Source organism: Gymnogyps californianus, chromosome 5 (genome assembly GCF_018139145.2).
Source record: "Gymnogyps californianus isolate 813 chromosome 5, ASM1813914v2, whole genome shotgun sequence".
In the NCBI taxonomy this organism is placed as follows: Eukaryota; Metazoa; Chordata; class Aves; order Accipitriformes; family Cathartidae; genus Gymnogyps; species Gymnogyps californianus.
The window spans coordinates 3,396,706-3,415,488 of NC_059475.1; the positions used below are offsets into that span (position 1 = coordinate 3,396,706).

Here is an 18,783-nt window from a genome sequence, read left to right on the forward strand (position 1 = left end):
TTTTTAGTGGGGCAATTTGGCATCAGCAGGCTTTATTTTAGATCTATTATCAACTGTCCTGCCACGGCCAGCCTAAAGCTGGCATAGAGTAATAGAGCTACCGTTAACTCATTTGGGTGCTTTTTTGAGGAATTTGATAGAAATGCAAACCATATGTGCCCATACTCAAAGAAAACAAAACCAATACTTTTGAGTGACCTGATAGTACACAGATCCGGTATCTACAATTGTGGAATCAGGGCAAAGTTTGACATAGTAAAACTTAGCTTCATAGATACTGGATGAGATTCTTCTCTGTAAACATAAGAGCACATCTGATGCAAGATCAGAAAGAGAACTTATGGTAACACATACACTAATTATACTGAAAAACAATCAGCGCTCCAGAATAGATAATAATGAGAAATGAACACTGAAGGGAACTTTGATGTACTTGTTAGATAACTGTGGTACTTTAAAACTGGATTCAGTTCAACCATTTAAAACATCTCAGTCCGAGATCTACATTTCAGATTGAGAATGTGTTGATGCACAACTAGATTTTAAAATAAATACATGGTGGAGCAGAACACAAACATGGATTAAAACAAAACAAAACAACCCTCTCCAGTGAAAACTCCCCTGTTCAAACAGCTTTAAAACCACTTCTCCTTCACGTAAGCTAAGTCCAAATGCAAAACTTTACCGAAGTCATTCGTAATAATTCAGTGTGCAGCCTGGATTGGCTGACATGCATGTTGACTCAGTGCAATTTGAGTCATGGGTACAACCTGGGTCAGACTGCTAGCTCCTGCTCTGACTTGACTGCAAGGCCTTCTTTATGAAGAAATTGAAAATAAGTAAGTAAAACTAAGGGCAAAGCACATCAATCCTGATCGAGGAAAACACAAACCTGTGCATATTTAAGCAGGCAATTTGTCTTGCTGATGCTAAGTGAAGATCTCTCAGGTTAGACAAGTCTGGTTCATTACCGACTAACTTGTAGGACCAAGCTGAAAAGGTATTTCCAAAAGGATCAGTGTTCCAGTAGTGACAAAGATGAGGAATAACAACACAAAGCAAAAGGAAAGAAATTTGGAGTCATTCAAGCTTCTCTAAAGATACATTTTTTTCTTATACTCCCATCTAGCAGTAAAATATTCTTCTGCAACACCCTTCACCAGAAAGTCACCTGAGACAAAACTAAAAAGACATCTTAAGTTTTTCTAAGACCGCAGCTGAATTAAATAGGTGAACACAAAAGCCACCACACGGAGAAAAAAAACCATATATACTCCAACAGCAACTGCCATCAATCCCTCCATTTTATGCAACAAATAACGTCCATGTGATACAATTCGTTTTCACTCTCTGCAGCCAAGCCACAGAAAGTGGAATTTCTCACTATCATGGTGTGACTTTGATGGCCTCAGGTGTCACAAAAAACCATACGATAATCTTCAATATACCACGAAAATTCTGAAAATGGTATTAACACCACAAAATAATTTCCCCCCACATTTCCCATCTACATTTCCCGTATTCTTAAGTTCAAAATTCCTATGAAAGCCCCAGCTGGGGGCACGGAGAGCACAACTGGAACACGTCCATGAGCTCCACAAAAAATTAATATAAAGATAAATTTTTAAAACACCCTATATAGAGACTATAAAACAGCATGCGCTGTCAGGATTACCCTTCACGAACAATCTGTGCCAGCGCCTATTGGACTGTTTATGAAATTTGCCATTAAATTTAAACACTTCAGAGCATGGAGAAGAGCCCATCTTGCTCGCCCATCGCCAAGAGTGGTTTTAGTTACATTGCTGAAGAGAGACTAAGCGAGTGCGCAACAGCTCCAGGGACGAGCGTAACACATGAGCAGATACAGTCTTTTGAATGGGACTACTCATGTGCTCCAAGTTATATACATGCTCCGTGAACTACAGCTTTTCAAAGTTAAGCAAATTAACCAGCGGCTCTCATTAACACAGCCAACCTTAAGGACATTTGAAACTAGGGCATGGAGTGGGGCATCAAAGGGGAGACAGGGCACTCTCAGTTGCAAGCATGCATGGGCTTACTGCCACCAAAATGTCCCAACACGTTTCCATCATGTTATTTTCAAAACAGCTGCTGCCCACTGGCACTGCCGGAGTGTTTAATTACATGGAGTAAGCGTTGCAAGCCCACTGCTGCTCCTGCCTCCACGCTGAGCGGTCAGCATGGCCACCAGGATGGGCACCCTCTGGCCCCAGGTGACAGGACACAGATTGCAAGGCAGGTCCTTCCCACCACCTACACAACTTATTTACTGCTGGAGCCCATCCCTTGACCTCAGTGAAGCTTTGGTGCCTATCTTCCAACGCAAAGCTTCTGAAGCCACCCAAACAAGCAGCGTATGAAATCCGAACGCATACCACTACGAACATTGGTTTAACATGCCCTTTCCTTAAGAGGCAAAGGAATCAGCTCTCATTTTATTTTCAGGGTGCAATAGCAGCTGGTACCAAGGAAAACAGAGGTGGAAATACTTTTCTAAAGCCTTTTCCAAAACATTTGTATCTACATGCTGGATGATGGACCACGTCCACACACTACACGATGCTGGGGGCAGACCAGGGATTTTGCATTTCAGAACCGGTTGGGAGTCAAACGTTTTCCAGTGAAGGGGCAGCCCATATTTCTTTCAATCAATGACCTGCCTACTGGAGCTGAGTTACAGACAGTGGAAAACGCTAATATTAGAAATCCTACAGTTCATAACTCTTATGGTCCAAATTCATTATTTGAATGCATAAATCTGGTGAGACAACGTGCATCTTCCCCTCTATCCTAAAAAAGGGTTCCTGAATCCCATGCTGCAAACTCCCAGGCAGCAAGTCCTGCTCACACGGCAGTTTTAAAGAAAAGAAACCATATCAGAGTGCCTCCTATGTTTATAACTATAGCTTTAATAATATTCCACCTCCTTTCTAATTTTTCTTTCAGGCTCCCTTTTTGGCCTGTTCTCAGTGACAGCCTCTCACAGACGTTTCCAAACTGTAACGCATACTTTGGTGACTATCAGTTTCACTTACTCCAGACAGATTTTTACTTGATGGTTGCCCCCCCCAAAAAAATAAAAGCTACAAGTTATTCCCTCATAAAGCCTTATATAAAGAGAGCTTAAAGGATAAGCTTCTCTTTAGTGCTCTCAGAAAGGTTTAGTGTAGCAGCAGGTTTTAGACATCCATATACACACCCATCTGTTTACTTTTATCTGGACTTTTTGATTGGGTTTAAGTTTTACAAGCATCGAGTAAGGAGTGACAGGATCATTGTTTTAAGCTGTAAGATTATTGCGTAAGTTAGGGTGGAAAGAAATAGCGCTACCAAGTCCAAGGAAAGGTGAAGGCTGCATGTAGCAGACTCATAAATGATTGATCGAGTGTTTAAGCAAGAGAATGGTAAGAATGGAGCAAAATCTCCTGAAGAGCTAACGCTGGTATTGCTGTAAGATCCCTGGTTCTAAAACCACAGACAACGGAAAGCAAAACACTTTATTGATGCGAGGGCTCAGAAATGCTACAGTTATAACCCTCATGGTCCAAGTTCATAATTTTACTGTACAAATTCAGTGAGGCAAGTCAGATCTTTTCCTCTTTTTTTAACAGAGAGTTCCTTGATCCTATGCTGCACACTCCCGCTGCTGTAAAACATCACTAAAATAGAGAAAATGCAAAGTGAAACGCTTGTTCACACAGACTTTGGCGCACTCTCACTATAAGACACCGGCCAATGCAAAGAGCTTATTGGATTCAAGGGCTTTGACATATGTTTTACAAAAACAGCCTCTCAAACAACAGTTTACCAACCAACCTGGTACTCAGATGTTTTGAACCTGAAAGAAAATTCTTCAGGGGCAAATTACCCTCTCTCTGTTTGGGCTAAGTCTTCTTGCCCCCTTCTTGGAGGAGGCTGTGGGACACGCCTGGAGGCAGACTGTGGCTTGGGGGAGCTCCAGCCTACAGGAACAGACTGGTTTCCCACGGCGAATTTCTGTGCCCTTCAAATTTGGCAAGTAAATATTCCAATGCCTCATCTATCGATCGTGCCACAGATGTTTAACAAATCAGTCTGTGTAAGACAGGAAGCTAGAAAAGACAGAGCATCACCCAGATTTACCCACTTTCAACAGCTTTAAAAAAAATGCCCTTCCTCCCAGGTGCAGCCTCTCTGGACAGCCCTTATGCTCCCACATTGGTCCCAAGAGGACTCTTAATGTTTCTTCTGGTCCTGAATCCTCCATCCCAAACCAGCCAGCCCCAGAAGGCAGCGAGCCGCTGCTGCCGCACAGCTGCCTAGCTCTGTCTCTGACTCACCGCTCCTCCCCGCTGCCCTCTGACCGTGGGAAGCGATGGGAGACGAGGGCACTCAGTGCCTCTCGGGCTGCTCAGCCTCGGGATGTATTCGGTGCTGTGAGAGCATAGCTGGACGCAGAGAGACAGCAAAGCACCAGCTGCCCGCATCAAGCATGCTCAGACACTGGTTAACAAACAAACTGTTTCTTTTTTGGAGACCCCGATGTTTAAATCTCCTTTTGGTCACAAATACTGTTCAGATAATCTACGTTTCTAGACATCCGATCCACCGCTGAACAACCATACGGTTTGGGAGTCTGCTCAGTCGTGCCAGGGAAGGCTTGGGGCTTGCAGGGACCTGAGGGCTGCGACTGACCTCTGCGCGGGAGTACTCACCAATACTCTCAAGTGTTCACCTGACCAAAGAACAACACGCATCCAGAAAGAAAATGAAAAGAAAAAAAAGGAGAAAAGCTGTATTCTTCCACATGAACCTCGGGGACAGCTCGGGAGTATCATCTCTTTCCTGCAGACAGAGACCCAGTCACCCCCGAGCTCCCGGAGCTCCCTCCCAGCTCCGGGGGTGCAGCACGTGGCAGAGGGATGGGAGCAGGGGGCACGTCTCCCACAGCCAAGGAACTGACACTCCGACAGCATCCAGCTGCTCTCTGCATCCATTGCTTCCTTCCCAAATATAACCAGCTACTTACCCCAAATCCCCAAACTTAACAAATAGCTGGGGCACTATTTTTTTGGTATGAAAAAGGGAAAGTATCCAGAAAAAAAAAAAAGAAGAAAGAAAGAGAACAGACACAAAATTAAACAATCTACCTTAAAGTAAACTCTGCAGTATTATCTGTCTCTTGTCAAAAGTTATTAGGGAATAAAAGTGACAGACTGCCTACCGAGATACATCCCATGTCCAAGTGACATACCTGAAACTTGTCAAAGATTTCCCTCTGTTGATGTGTCTGCTTATCCTTAGTGCCCACACGCGTGACATTGCTGTATATTCTTGTATGGGGGAAGCACTTGATTTATTTGTTGAAGGGAAGGAACACTTTTTTCCCACCTAATTTTAGTCTTCTGATGTGACAGGTCTTTGTCCGTTCCTCACATAAAACAGAAAAGTCCTCGACTAAAACCAGACTCCACGTAATTATTTTTCCTTAAAAACAAAGTCAATAAAACTGGCAAATGTGAACAAAAATGGAACTGATCTATCAAAGAACTGTAAACAGATTTTCCTTCACTGCACATTCTTCACATTAAGAAATTACTACTGGTCAATATTAAAACCAGACAAATTACATGGTGCTTTGGCAAAAGACAGGATAAAACAACTCATGTGGACAAGTTACAGGAATGGATAAACGAGATGTTGCCTCAGTCCAGACAGCAATTAGCTTTTGAGAACTTGGTGTCTGCTGTGCAGCCTTCGCTGAATGTTGCAAGTAGGGCCTCTATATAACATATCAAATCAAAACTGAAACACCAGACTTGGCCAACTTTGGGGGATGTCTGAAAACTGGACTTCAACCACAGCTTTGATGTGGTTGGGGACTGCGTACATTCCCATGAAGTTTTAATTCTTATTAAAGCTGCAGAAGGGTAGTGCAAGGACACTAGGAGAATTCAAGAGAAAAGTTCTGTCATGGCGGTAATGTGGAAAGGGTTTTCTATGTTGTGGCAACATACAGTATAACCAAAAACATTCAAAGAGATTTAAAAAATATTTGCAGTTGAATATTTGTATTTTTTTCTTAGAAGAAACTTCAAATGAAAATTAAACCAAGCAAATAAAGCGAGCTACAGCTATTGAAATAGAAAGCATGCGGATAATGGGAAGGAGAAAAGAGTAAGAGAAACGATTCACACTGAAAGGTGCACCCCGGGGGTGCAATTACGCAAGAGTTTAAGTGAGTCTATCCAAGCGCAAGTTGTGTGTCAGAAACCTGTCAACACCGTATCAGCTTGACAGATGGAGAGAGGGATCTAACCCGTTTAACTTTGGTAAGAGCAGATTAAGCACAAAATTTCCCTTTGTTTCTTCATCTATTTGTTGTTGGGGAACACCTGAAACTCTCTTTTCCATACTGTGAATATCTACTTTTATTTTCATTTAACTTAATGCAGCTTGAGCGGTGTGAAGGTAACCCGACAACAGCAAAGCATTTCCTACCCAACACTGTGACGAATCCATAGCTTGGGGTACCGGGACACCCTCCCTTCCTAGACTGTTCCTCAGAGTATCCCAACACCAACACAACATTGCTTCACAGGACTGTATCATCCAGTTTTAGAGTTGGTATTGAGTCAACCAGAGGAGAAAAGCGACGAAAAATCTCTGGCCTTCCCGAAAGTAGCGCAGGGCAGGAGGTAGTTCACGGCCGAACCCTAAGAAACCCTGTGGTCACGGAGGGTTTCAACTTTTAATATGGTTTAGATTAAAATCCTATCTGTCTCCACAACTTTGATTAAATTTTTCTTTTCTGCGTCAAGGCCGAAAGCAATGAACTAAAACAAAGAACGTGACACGTACGGTCTCCAATATACAAACAACTGACTGTTTCCATAGAAAATTAGAGAACAGAGAAACTGAAGTAACTCTAAAAAAATGAATTCCTAATTTTGTAATAAAGGCCACATGGTCCACTCAAGTGAGCGCAAAACTGGAGAGGCATAACTGATTAGTTTTAACCAAACACCACTACTGATTTCACCTGTGACTACATGCATTTTTTCTTCATCTCAGGACACATCCCTGTATCTCGGTCAATGGGAACTGCAGGGCTCACCTTCTTTCTTAGCAGAGCATTTGCGGAATTAATTATTGAGCACTTAATCAAATCAAACAGTGAATGAACTTACTCCGAAGTAGGAGTTCATGAAAAACACAATGCAAAAACAACACCGTTGTCCAAATTTTTGTGGTTGAATTTGAATCTCTTATCTGTACTCACTGGAACAATTTTGGTCTGGGTTGCACACAAACTTATTAGGTACACCAAAGCTGAATACAGTTCAACAAAGCAGAAAATGAATAGAAATGCCATTTGGAAGTTAGATACTACAAACACCTTTTGCGAGATTTTATCACCATTACATCAGAATCCGGATTCTGCCCTAATTTGGTAATAAACCGATATTCTGAATTCCACCTTACAAATACCGCAAACCCAAACTTGACCTTGCTTCCACTGGCCATCATTATTAGCAAAAAGTCACTGAACAATAATGCTGGCATTGTAAGTTCATGCAACGAATAGTACTTGCAAAGTTTTTGGATGCGAGCTGAAAACCCCATTTAGTTAAGAAAATTTTATTGTGGAAAAGGATGTGGAAACAGAAAATAAGTTAAAATGATAAAGAGACCTGAATAGAAAACCCGTGGTTATAAATGGAACGGTTGCTGTAACCAGATAGTTCTGTACATTCACATCTGTTCCAGTTCAAAGCAGTTCATGTGAACCAGGGGAAGAAACTATTTTTTCCTTTAGCTTCACTGCTGCAAACCTATCTGTATTCAGGCCAGGGCAGAGAGTAGGAAGAGAGAGAAACCACCATCGGTGTACTGGCTCAACCCAAATTTCAACGAGATGGGGCTGCCACTGACATCTCTTCTTGCCTTGTGGGGTTAAACCATGACACCCCATTTCTCCCCCCAATATTAAAACACATTTAGAAGAGAGTGGCAACATTTGCAAATACTTACGGCAATTAAAGCTGTTTGTTTTTGCTAAAACCAAGGCATCTGTAGCTTAACAAAAGCTCTGTTTTTGCTCCTCTACTCATAGATAGTTTCTGTTTCACAACTGTCCCTTCTGGGGCCACTTTGATGATAACGTGGGAAAAGCAGGCAGAACAGCCAAACAGGGAAATAAATATATAAAAATAACGAGACTGCTCCAGGACTCATTCAGGTTCCAGAGCAGCTCAAATTTCCTGCCTGTGGATAGCTGAAACACTTTCCCTACCCAGTTTGGTCTCTGTTTCTGCAATATCCTCTCTTCTCCTCCTTTTGAATCTCAAAAATAAATTAAAAAAAAAAAAAGAGTAAAAAAGAAAGCAGCTGCAAAAAGGACGTGGTAAAAAGAAACAGAAAGAGCAATGGTATCAAACTTGGGAACGGGTAAAAGCTGGAATTAGCTCCCTGTTTTGGTCTGACAGCAAAAGGGGACATTCCCCTGTAATAATCCGGTTATGAGAAATCTTTATTTTCCTACTTACATTATTAAACGACAGCACATATACACCCTTCACACAGTACATGAGATTTAAATGCTTTTTTTTTGACACCAGGTTGTTCACGTTGAGGTTGAAATATGTTTGCTAGGGTCCCTGATTTGCAACCTGCAAAACATCAAAGCTTCCTGCAACCGAGTCTCTGTAGGCAACTCCTGCTACTGATGGACAATGTGCTCAAGTCAGTCAATACAGAGTAATTGCTGGACTGAAATCAATCGCAGGCTCCCAGGAATTGCTTTGACTGGATTTTACTTTAAAGATTTAGTGCCTTAACTGGTGAGATGCTGAACTCCTCAACTACCATTAGACATGCGCTTCGCTTCCAAAATTAAGATGGATGGCAAAATCTCCGCTGAATTCCAGAGCAGAGTTCCTGAGAAGCTACCTGCAATGCAAAGATCCTCCACTTCAGCTAAATAGTTCTTAAAACCCCTTAAACAGATGCATGAATGAAGGATCAGGACTGCATTGTGAAATACTGTTCATAGTTGGTGGAGAAAACACCATGCAGTGTGGGAAGCATGCTGCAAATTTCCGTTGAAAACACAGAGGCGTGGAAGCTGTCTGGACACACGGGAGGGTCTCGCGCTCAGTTGCCCACTTCCCACCAAAACCAGGGTTATTTGTATACTTAAGTGCTTTACTGGACGAGGGCCAGAGGGCACAGCAAATTGCAGGATACAGCCCCCATGAGCTACTTGGAGAAAATATATTGAAGAGAAAGAGAAAAGGGAAAGCTTTCATTAATTTCTGTTATCAAGACAACAAAGATCTTGGTTTGGAAACTAGAATCTGGCTCTTCTGACTGAAAGCTTGTTAGCAAGATGCTACAAGGAGAAAGTTTAAAAATTAAATTAATTCCTCTGCCATTTAGAAACTATTAGCTTTAAAAGGCTTAGATTTGATTTATATGCCTCTGGTATGTAACAGAATGTTTAAAATCTAAACCAAAACCTGTTTCTGCTCTTCCATTGGTAATTAGTACGTGGTCTTTGTTTTTTATTATCCCACTACTCAGTTATATTGTCAGATGGACCTAAATGGTTAAGATTAATTAAAAATACTTTATCGCAACACACACAAGGCAAGTCATTACGGCAGTGTAAGAATGGTACTGGCGAGCACAATTTCTCTTGCAGTTGATGACCTGTCATTACTCATAGCCTGTTTGAGAGACCAGATTCATTCTCAAATGAAAATGATCAGCTGCAATTTTAAAAAATAAGCTACTTCATTTAGGCCAGGTTTTCCAGTGTGATGACACTCAGCAGTCCCCTGCAAAGTAAACAGCAGAGTGAATAAGCATAGCCTGATAGTCTAAACTCCAATTCTTAACTGAGGAGCACCTAGAACAATTTTACCCTGTTTAATTTGGGGCAGATACACACCGCACTGCTTCTTCCACTCTCACCTACACCATGCACATGGTTGTATCCTGGACAAGTGTTATCTTCTCTCAGCTGAATCCATTTCAAGTGAACTGAAATGACAATTCTTGTTACCTGTCAAACCCATAAATTCAACATATCCATTCTTGCTGTATAACAAGCAAATGAATGCGATGCAAAAGGAGTTGATGGGCTCTCCCGATGGGTCGCTAAAGTTTATGAAGTCCTTTAAGATCAGTAGGTAAAGAAATACTTTGCACTTCTAAAGCACATACAAAGGGGCTAGGACATGATTTCTGTGTTCAGACTTTGCCTCTCAACCTGGCTTCCTACCACGTGAGCTAAAGGAGGATCTCCTGCACGTCCTCGAGTACAACTGTTCAGAAACAGGATCTGTTCCTATTCTGAGAGCCCAAACATCATCTTACATCTCAAAGTGATTGAATTTGAAATACAAATCTGTAGCACAGAAATAGTTGTCTCTGTTAGCTGAAGTATGTCCTCGCAACGTACCTTAGGCTGTTCTCTTGTGCCTTTTAGCCAGGCTCAGCTATCTGCCAAATGGATTATTGACAGCGATTGTAAAGATGAAGTAGCATTTCACATCTATGTTCCTGTTGATGTCAACACTAAACCCTAGAAGAACGTTCACAGACAAATTGATGGAGCCTGCAAACACAATCCTACTAGTACAGTGCTGACACTCATATCCCCAGAAACCTTGAAATGAAAGTTAAGGATTACTCAATTCACGCCCTCGATACAATCAGTCATGCTGATAAAAAAAATTGGATTATGTTGACACTCACTCTTCATTATTCTGTTTGTTAGCAAGTCCGCTTCTCCCACGGGACACAAAGTCAGTCCTCAATCAGCCATACCTCAATACACAGGTATGTGTATACACAGAGCTCCAGACAGCACAAATTCCTATTGTCCAGTATACCTTAAAAGGTGTCTTTCCTATTTAACATACATTATAACATACAGATGTGCTGCTTAGCAACAAAGAGAGGTACTCCCAAGATACGTTCTGGGAACGAAAATGGTGCTCAGCATGTTTTAGGTCAGATTAGTTCACATTTCTAATGAGTAAACAAAATTATAGCATGTTCATCTACCGTTGTACAGAGCAGCCTTAAATTTTAGTAGGCAATCACCACAGAAATGAGACCATTTCCTAAAAATCCCAATAACATTAATTTATTTTCAGATCTGTTTGATTCAAGTTTATGGTTGGTTTGGGGCACACTATCAGCAGCATGATGAATTAACTATATGCCCTAGGAGACTAAATTTGTTAGTTGCTTGAGCTGATTAAATGAAAGTAACTGTTGCTTTGGATGTTGGTTTGATCAATCTTAGGGGTAGTGCGAGAGGAATAATTAACTGGAATCTCACTTGGGTTTTATTATTTTAGTGATAAACTAATCTTAAAAATCCACTCTTTTTTTAATTTATTTTTTAACTCTTTGCACAGAGCTGCAAGGTCTTACCACGTTGGAAGAAGATGCAGAAATCGGCAGCAGGCAGTCTTTCACCTCCGTGCTGCCTACTTCACGTGCGAGACCCCTGAGGCACAACCCCAGAGCCAGCCCTTTCCCTCCATGAGCCCCGGGCTGCAGCTCCTACACCTGGCTAAAATCCTGGAAAAAGCCTGGCTCCACATCCTTACTTTGTGACTCAGGCTCATTTTTGTTTATACTTTTGTGAGCTGAAGAATGACGATGACTAGTAGCTATATAGATAAATAAAGTATATTAAGTCACAGGAAGTAAAAAGGGAAAACCATTAATTTATTTTTAGAAAACTGTTCTTGCCATTCATCAGAAAAAGAACATTCAAAAGTATGCAGCAAGATACAAGCATCTGGATGAGGTTTGCTGACCACATACCAACATTCAGACTACACACAGAGAACCATTTTCCTTCTTTAGACCAGTCTCAGACTCCGTGCCAGGAACACAGGATACAGACAATAATGTAGTAGTTTCCACTAGCGAGCCTCGGGAAAGGGTGCTTTCACCACACATGCTACAGCTGCTTTGACATGGTCTGCTTAGTCTTATCCTTTCAGTGGTCCTACAGCTGATACCTCCCTTCAGACACATCGTGGCACCAGCTGGTACATCCCCAAACTATTATACACACACCTTCCATCAACAGTGTCCGTACCAGGTTAAACACAAGAGAAAAGGTCTCAAGGTCTAGATCAGCTTCTCCATATAAATAGACTATGCCGATGCTAACCAAAACCAAATAGGTGATTTAATATGGAGCTGGATGCCCAACTCCCAAAAACATAGCAGCAAATGCAGTACACCCACACAACCCTTCTTTCTCCTCCTCTTGCTGGGCTGCCAAAATAGCATGCATCCAAAACCTTTTCAGGACGATAGCGCTGCAACACGCTGTGATGAATTTAATGGTATTTGCATAAAAGCGTCCATCTTTTGCAGTCTGCAGCAGATTTCTTCTGGGCAATCATACCACAAGCATAAAGTCGTACCATATTTTGAATCTTTGCCTGCCAAAATCCGGGAAGAATCGCAAAGCACGTTCATTGACATATCCTGCATCATCAGCCAAGATGCTATAGCACAAATGATCAGACATAAATACAGAATAGGTTTTTCTTTGACTGTTAATGCTGCACTGGACACATTTCTGTCACTTTCCTTACTTCAAAGCAGTAAAAACTAAAACTCTGAGTGATGCTCAAGCCTGAAACTTCCACCTTGGCTCTTGTTCCTCTTCTTAAGAACAATTATAAAACTCCCACGATATCATGTTAAAAAGAAGAGGTTTAAAATGTATTCAGAGGACTCTGGATTCATTACTTTTATCTCTATGATGTCACTGAAGTCAGTATCTGTCCACTTTTCCTACTCACTTTTTAAAAGTGTCCTGAATCTGCACTGGAAATGTAATTTTGTTGCCAACCTTTTCCCTTTTTTACCAACCGAGTGCTGTGAAATGTGTTTCTCTCTCCCTGGACAAAATTTTTTGTAGTGAACCTTACTGATCAACACACAGATCCCTACTGCATATTCCAAGTTTGTTCTGCAAGCAGGACATCAGCTGACGTCAATGAAGATATACAAGAGGCAACAAATATTTGCAATGTGTTTAGAAAACAAAGTTTTTTCTCATTCTAGTACATACTCATCAAGTTTCTCCCTACACAGGATACCAACAGAGGGAGAGGTAAGACAGCAGGACTGGGAGCCAGGAATACATAACTTGTAACCACTGATGTCATGATGTAAGTTAAATTATTTATAAGATGTAAAAAGAGCAGTTAATGCCTGCAAACCACTTAGCCTTTTCATAACAGATTTCAGATTTTAAAACTCCCTCGGAGCACTTACAGTCGTGTGCAAAAAGTCATAGGTGTTCATGTCAGTTTAAAAAAAAAAAAAGTTCTATTTTTCAGAGCTGCTATCTGAAAGGACATTTCAGTGATTATATATATTATTAATACACCACTCATAGGAATACGAATGTACATCGAGGTCTCAGCATAGATACAAAGCTGCCAGGAATAAATCAGATATGCAGATAAGGTAAGCAGGCAAAGATACTAAAGAGGAATGGCATCGGATGTAGCATTACAACTATCTTTTTATCAGTTCAAATCTGGAAATAGTTTCCACAATGGCTGGAAGGACAGACTGCCAGTAGAAGGTTCAAAGATGTGAACTGTAGGAGGCTGAAGAAGAGAGAAAACACTGGCGTGTGGGCCAGCCACAGAGGAGAGGCAGGGACAAGACACTGGAAGCAGCAAAGGAAGCTGAAACGGCAGAACACGCAGTGCAGCACAAAGAAACAGAACAAACGAGAAGCGAGGATGTACGCAGGGACACGGGTCAGCTGTCTGCAGATAAAGGCTAAAGGATACAGGGAGGTTAGGGGGCAGGGAGAAGGGCTGGCCCTCCCACCAGGATGTAGTACTACTTTCAGAAATAGAAGGATGAGGGATACAAATCAAAGGCTAAACCAAATAAATAAAAATCTATTTCCCTTGAGGGCATGTGGGCTAGCCTATGAAGCAGCAGCGGTGACTAATGCAGCCCAGCACGAGGAGCTTTGCTTCCTGCGCATTCAGAACCTCCCAAGCGAGGCAGCCATTGCGGTCGTTTCTAAAAGGCCTGTATTTCCCATAAATTACCTTGCAGCGACAATGGAGACACCACTATCTTTTTGCTCGTCAAAGTACCAGAAAAAAGTTGTGCACTGTTAGTCACATTACTCCATTACATTACTTAGATCTAACAGCTGGCACAAGATGACTTAGCACCACTGAAAATAACACCGTGGTAGGGTCCCAGCAAGGCACGTGGGCTGCCAACCCCTGAAAATTTGTCATTTGTAAAACCCCTCTCGGGGTTTGTACCTACGACAGAACAGCGAGTCCTGCCATAATCTCAAGTTTGGCAGCAAACATGGGTGAGGTCGGGAAGGTGAATATTCCCATACCGGCACACGCTGTCCCCAGCTAAACCGCTTTTGTAGTCTCTGAAAGTAAGCAGAACTATTTCATGCCACCATTGCTAACTTGGCTTGTATAATAAAATATGAGGATGTGTGCAGAAGTAGTTCTTCAGAACCCCTGAAAACACTCGCAAGAAATAAGAAAGGAAGTGGTGGCTTCTGTTCATGAAGCTCATCAGTCTAATGGTTTACCTATACAGTGACCCAACCACTCTATGTGAAATGAATGCTTGATAGCTTACGTACTTCAACCTCCCCATCATCTTGCCGAAGGACAATGCCAAGGACTTCGGACAGGCCCTCCTCTGGAGCCTGCTCAGTGCTTTTGGCTTGCACAGATCTCCTCCCTGTGCTGACCGCCCTCTGCAGCAAACGAAGATATAGCAGAGGATTCAGCCTTTTGACAGTACAGTGCAAAGATTTACAAGTACTTTGATAATACAGAGCAGGACACCGAGCTCTGTGCAGAAGCTAACGGGATCTCTTTCCCGAGAAGTCACAAACCTTGCTGTACAGTGTGATACAGCCATATATTTAGCACTATGCTCTCAGTGAGAACAGCTTCTCCCTCCTTTGCCTCCTGGAGAAGTCTCTGGTCAGGAGTGTATCAGAGGGTGGCTTGCTGAGGACCCAGCTGTGTAAGATGCCAAGCATGCCCCAGCGAGTGCTAAGTATCCCCACTAAAACGGGGGGGGGAGATGAGTAAACTTAGCATTCGTCAGCCTTTCTCACAGTAAAGTCCTGAAGTTTGTCATGCCTGTTACAGCCCCTTCCTTTCTTCCTTTTCCCCAAAGTGATCCTAATGTAAAGCGAGCCTTATTTTCCAACCACAGCACGTCCCCAAGCATTTCCTTTTCTCAAAATCGCCAGAATCCAAAGGGTGTAATTAAGTCAAAAGGGACATTTTTCCCTTCCTGATGCCAATAAATACTGCTGCTTCCCAGGGTTACTCTCCTGCCTTCTGTTTTGGCATGCTGCTTTTACCCCATATTTCATGTCATACCCGTACAACCGCAGCGTGTAGCCATAGAGCTACACGTACCTTACCAGCGCATCCACCACGTCTGGCTCCGCAATGCCCCATTTCCCACCACCTCAGTGCTCTGTAAGAGCTCCCAGTGACTGACAAACTGCCCTGCTTGCTGTCAGTCTCGTACAGGACAAGGCACGCTTCCCGCAGCTATTCGGCGGACCGAGGCACAAGCCTGCAGTCCAGCACGAAGTCCGAGCCGCGGCTTCGGCTGCGTATGTGCTCATCCACAGAAATTAATAAGTTATTACTACAAATTAAAACATTAAGTTAATGATGTGCATGACTGCAAGTTACAGAGCTGGAAAAGAAGTCCTAATTAAATCAATACAGTTATTAGTCCCTTGTCATCTCTGATTAATTATTAGTTTAATATGCTTCATCATTTTCACTGGAAATAGCTGCAGTGCTACCATGGGAAGCAGGGTAATACATATGAGAAACCTACGGAGCTGTGCTGGAAGTCCCAGCTCCAGATTGAACAATGTCTTCCAGAGAAAAAGGAGAAAACATTTCGTTTTCTGGGGTGATAGTCTGATGACATTTAAGTCGGTGACAAAAAATTCTCATGGTTTTCAAAGGGGTCAGATGTTCGCTCAGGGAATTTTTGATTGCTGAAATCTAGGGGGTAAAGACTTGACTCCTAATCCTGTGCTTAGTCCTGAGCACTTGTCCCAGTGCCTCTAAGCCTTTCTCTGAAGCGACACAGTATCACCGCGGTCCTTTCAGAAGCCAACATGCCAGTACCCTTCCCCAGAGCCCACCCCAATTCTGACCCTCGCCCCGTCTTCATTAGATGCACTCGTTACCCCAGAACATAAGGAAGGAATCGGCATAAAATAAGCTGGCAGCCATCAGCTGCGATGTCTGGGTCCTTAGGGCACAGATGTAGCCGAGGACACCTGTCCTTTCATGCCACCGAAAGAGCCAAAAATAATGTACTGAGGTCACTTTTTTCCTTGCTAGCGAAAAGTAAAATAGTACTTTGGATGTGACTGACAGTATTTACCCAGAGCTCAGGGGAGTTTTCCTGTTTTCTGTCATCCTCCCACTGACCCCAACTTTTCCCTAACTCCTTGTAACAAGCAAGTTTCCTTAGCTGTCCGTGGGAGGCCTTCTGAGCGTAAAGACCGCGCAAAAACATCAAGGACGGGTCTCCACATGTCTCTCCAGCACTAAATGCAAAAGTTACCAAAGAATTGGATAGGATTTGTACTGCAATACATGGATCTGCTATGTAATTAGACAGGAGTGTCATCTTAAAAACAGATTTACAAAGAAGCTCTTTTGGATAGGTTAGCAATAGAAATACAAACATGCACTTCCAAGAACCAAACTGCTCCTTGAACTCATTAATGAAGCTGGTACACAGTGTTCATGCTGCTAACGGGTGATTCAGTAAATTAAATAGAGAATGTCACTGTAAAATATTATGTAAAGTTTCTCAAAGATAAAGAGCCACTCAAACAATTTCTCAGGGCTCTCACCCTATCACTGTGATTACCTCATGATAAATTGCCACCTGCCCCATGAGTAATGGTAGAGCTTTCCAGTGCCATTTTATCATTTAGTCCTCTTACCGATATCGCTGTTAACGTACTGTGATAACACTTCAGCTGCCCATGCTTTACTTGCTTTCCACTTCAGTTTTGAAAAGTTCGAGCTCCTTCTTATTTTAATAAAGAAGTTAACATGGGACAATCAGTGGCATACAGAAACCCCGTCCCCCGGTATTTAGATATAAAGCCCAGCTGTTTTGTGTCCAACGTTAAAGAAATAGTTTTCATTCTGAGCACTCTGGCTAGCCTACGGTTTGATGAGCGTACAGCATTTCTTTTAGAAATGGGCTGAACTCCAGTGAAATATTTGGCCATTTAATGGGTAGACTCTAGGATAACGGTTTTCATGGGAATCCAAAAAGAGGGAGTAAAGAAAAGGGCTCCCCATGCTATTCTTAGCTGCAAACAGTTAGATTTGGAATTTTGATTGTAAAGCATGGAATTTATAAATGGTGCCATGCTAAATTTACTTCATTTGTATACAATTCAGCTGGATAACCAAATGTGTTCCAGTATGTTCCTGGTTAGCATCTCAGCTCTAGTTTTATTGTCTCTAAACTGGTAGAAAAATGCATTCAGTAAATAGTGCTTGTAAAATTTGTGTTCCAATGTGTGTGCGTGAAGGTTTTCTATACACAGAGTGTGTGTGTGCAGATTTTATATAAATGCATCTGTGGGTGCACATGCATGCACACAGACACTGAGCTGTGATTTATTTCTAGAGGGAAGCCAAGGAAATTCCCACCCCCTACCATTTAAACGATCTGCTCTTTGGCTCTAAACATTCTGTAACTTCTCAGCCAAGGAATGTATTTTCCCCTTCCAATATATATAATTTATTTTGCTGCACACATTAGTTAATGATACAGAGATAAATGATTTAGCCAGTTCTGTAAAGACATTACTGACAATCTGAGACAGACCCATTTCATTTTGTAAGACCTTTTTTTGCTCGTCTTCCGTGGCACAGTGTGAACTAATAGCAGTCATCAACTCAAGGATTTGTCCCATATGCTTTGTACTCCAGCAATTTTTCATAATTAGATTGGCTTCCCGGGGTTAGACAAGCTTTTAATTACTATATTAATGTAGGTAAAAAGGACTTTACACTGGTTTATGTTTTGGGGGGCGGGGTGGGGGGGGGGGGGGAGAAGACGGGAGACAGCTATTTTATTTCACTGGTACTTTGCGGAGATTATTCCCGGATTTTTAAAACCAGTCGACGAAATGCTAATAATAAATCCCTGACGGGGACACCCGGGGCGGGGGGCCGACGCGAGCGGCCGCCCGCCGAACCCGTTTCCCAGCCGGGAAGGAGCGCACCCCCGGGGGCGCACCCCATCCCCGCACCTTCCCCGCCGCGGAAGACTTACGTGGTCCCCAGGGCGCTGCGGGCGGCAGCCTGCGCAGGTGGATCTCATCCTTATCCATCTCCTATCCGAGCAACGCAGCCCAGCTGCCACTTGGTACCAAACTGAACTTGCCAGGATCCCTCCGCCTCCTCCTCCTCCTCTTCCTCCTCCCTTCTCTCCCCCCCCCCACCCCCCTTGTCTTTTTTCGGGGAGGGCGCGTTCATCCAGCGAGCGGCACCGCGCAGCGCCCCGCCGCCCCCCGGCCAGACTTTAAATAAGGGCGCCGGGCGGCGGCCCGGCCCGCCGGGAGCGCGGCCCTCCGCGGGGAGCCGGCCCCTCCAAGTGACGCCGCCGCCGCCGCCGCCGCGGCGGTTCTCTCCCACCCCCCCC

The 18,783-nt window shown here is 43.0% G+C and overlaps 1 protein-coding gene across 1 annotated transcript in view; it reads right to left on the reverse strand.

Annotated features, from left to right (window-relative positions):
• Positions 1-18,468, reverse strand: part of ANO1 (anoctamin 1) — an 81,980-nt gene extending 63,512 nt beyond the window's left edge. The window contains exon 1 of the mRNA XM_050897365.1: positions 18,415-18,468. The gene's annotated coding sequence lies outside the window, so the exon portion shown is untranslated. The remainder of the gene's footprint in view (positions 1-18,414) is intronic.
• Positions 18,469-18,783: the final 315 nt, after the last annotated feature.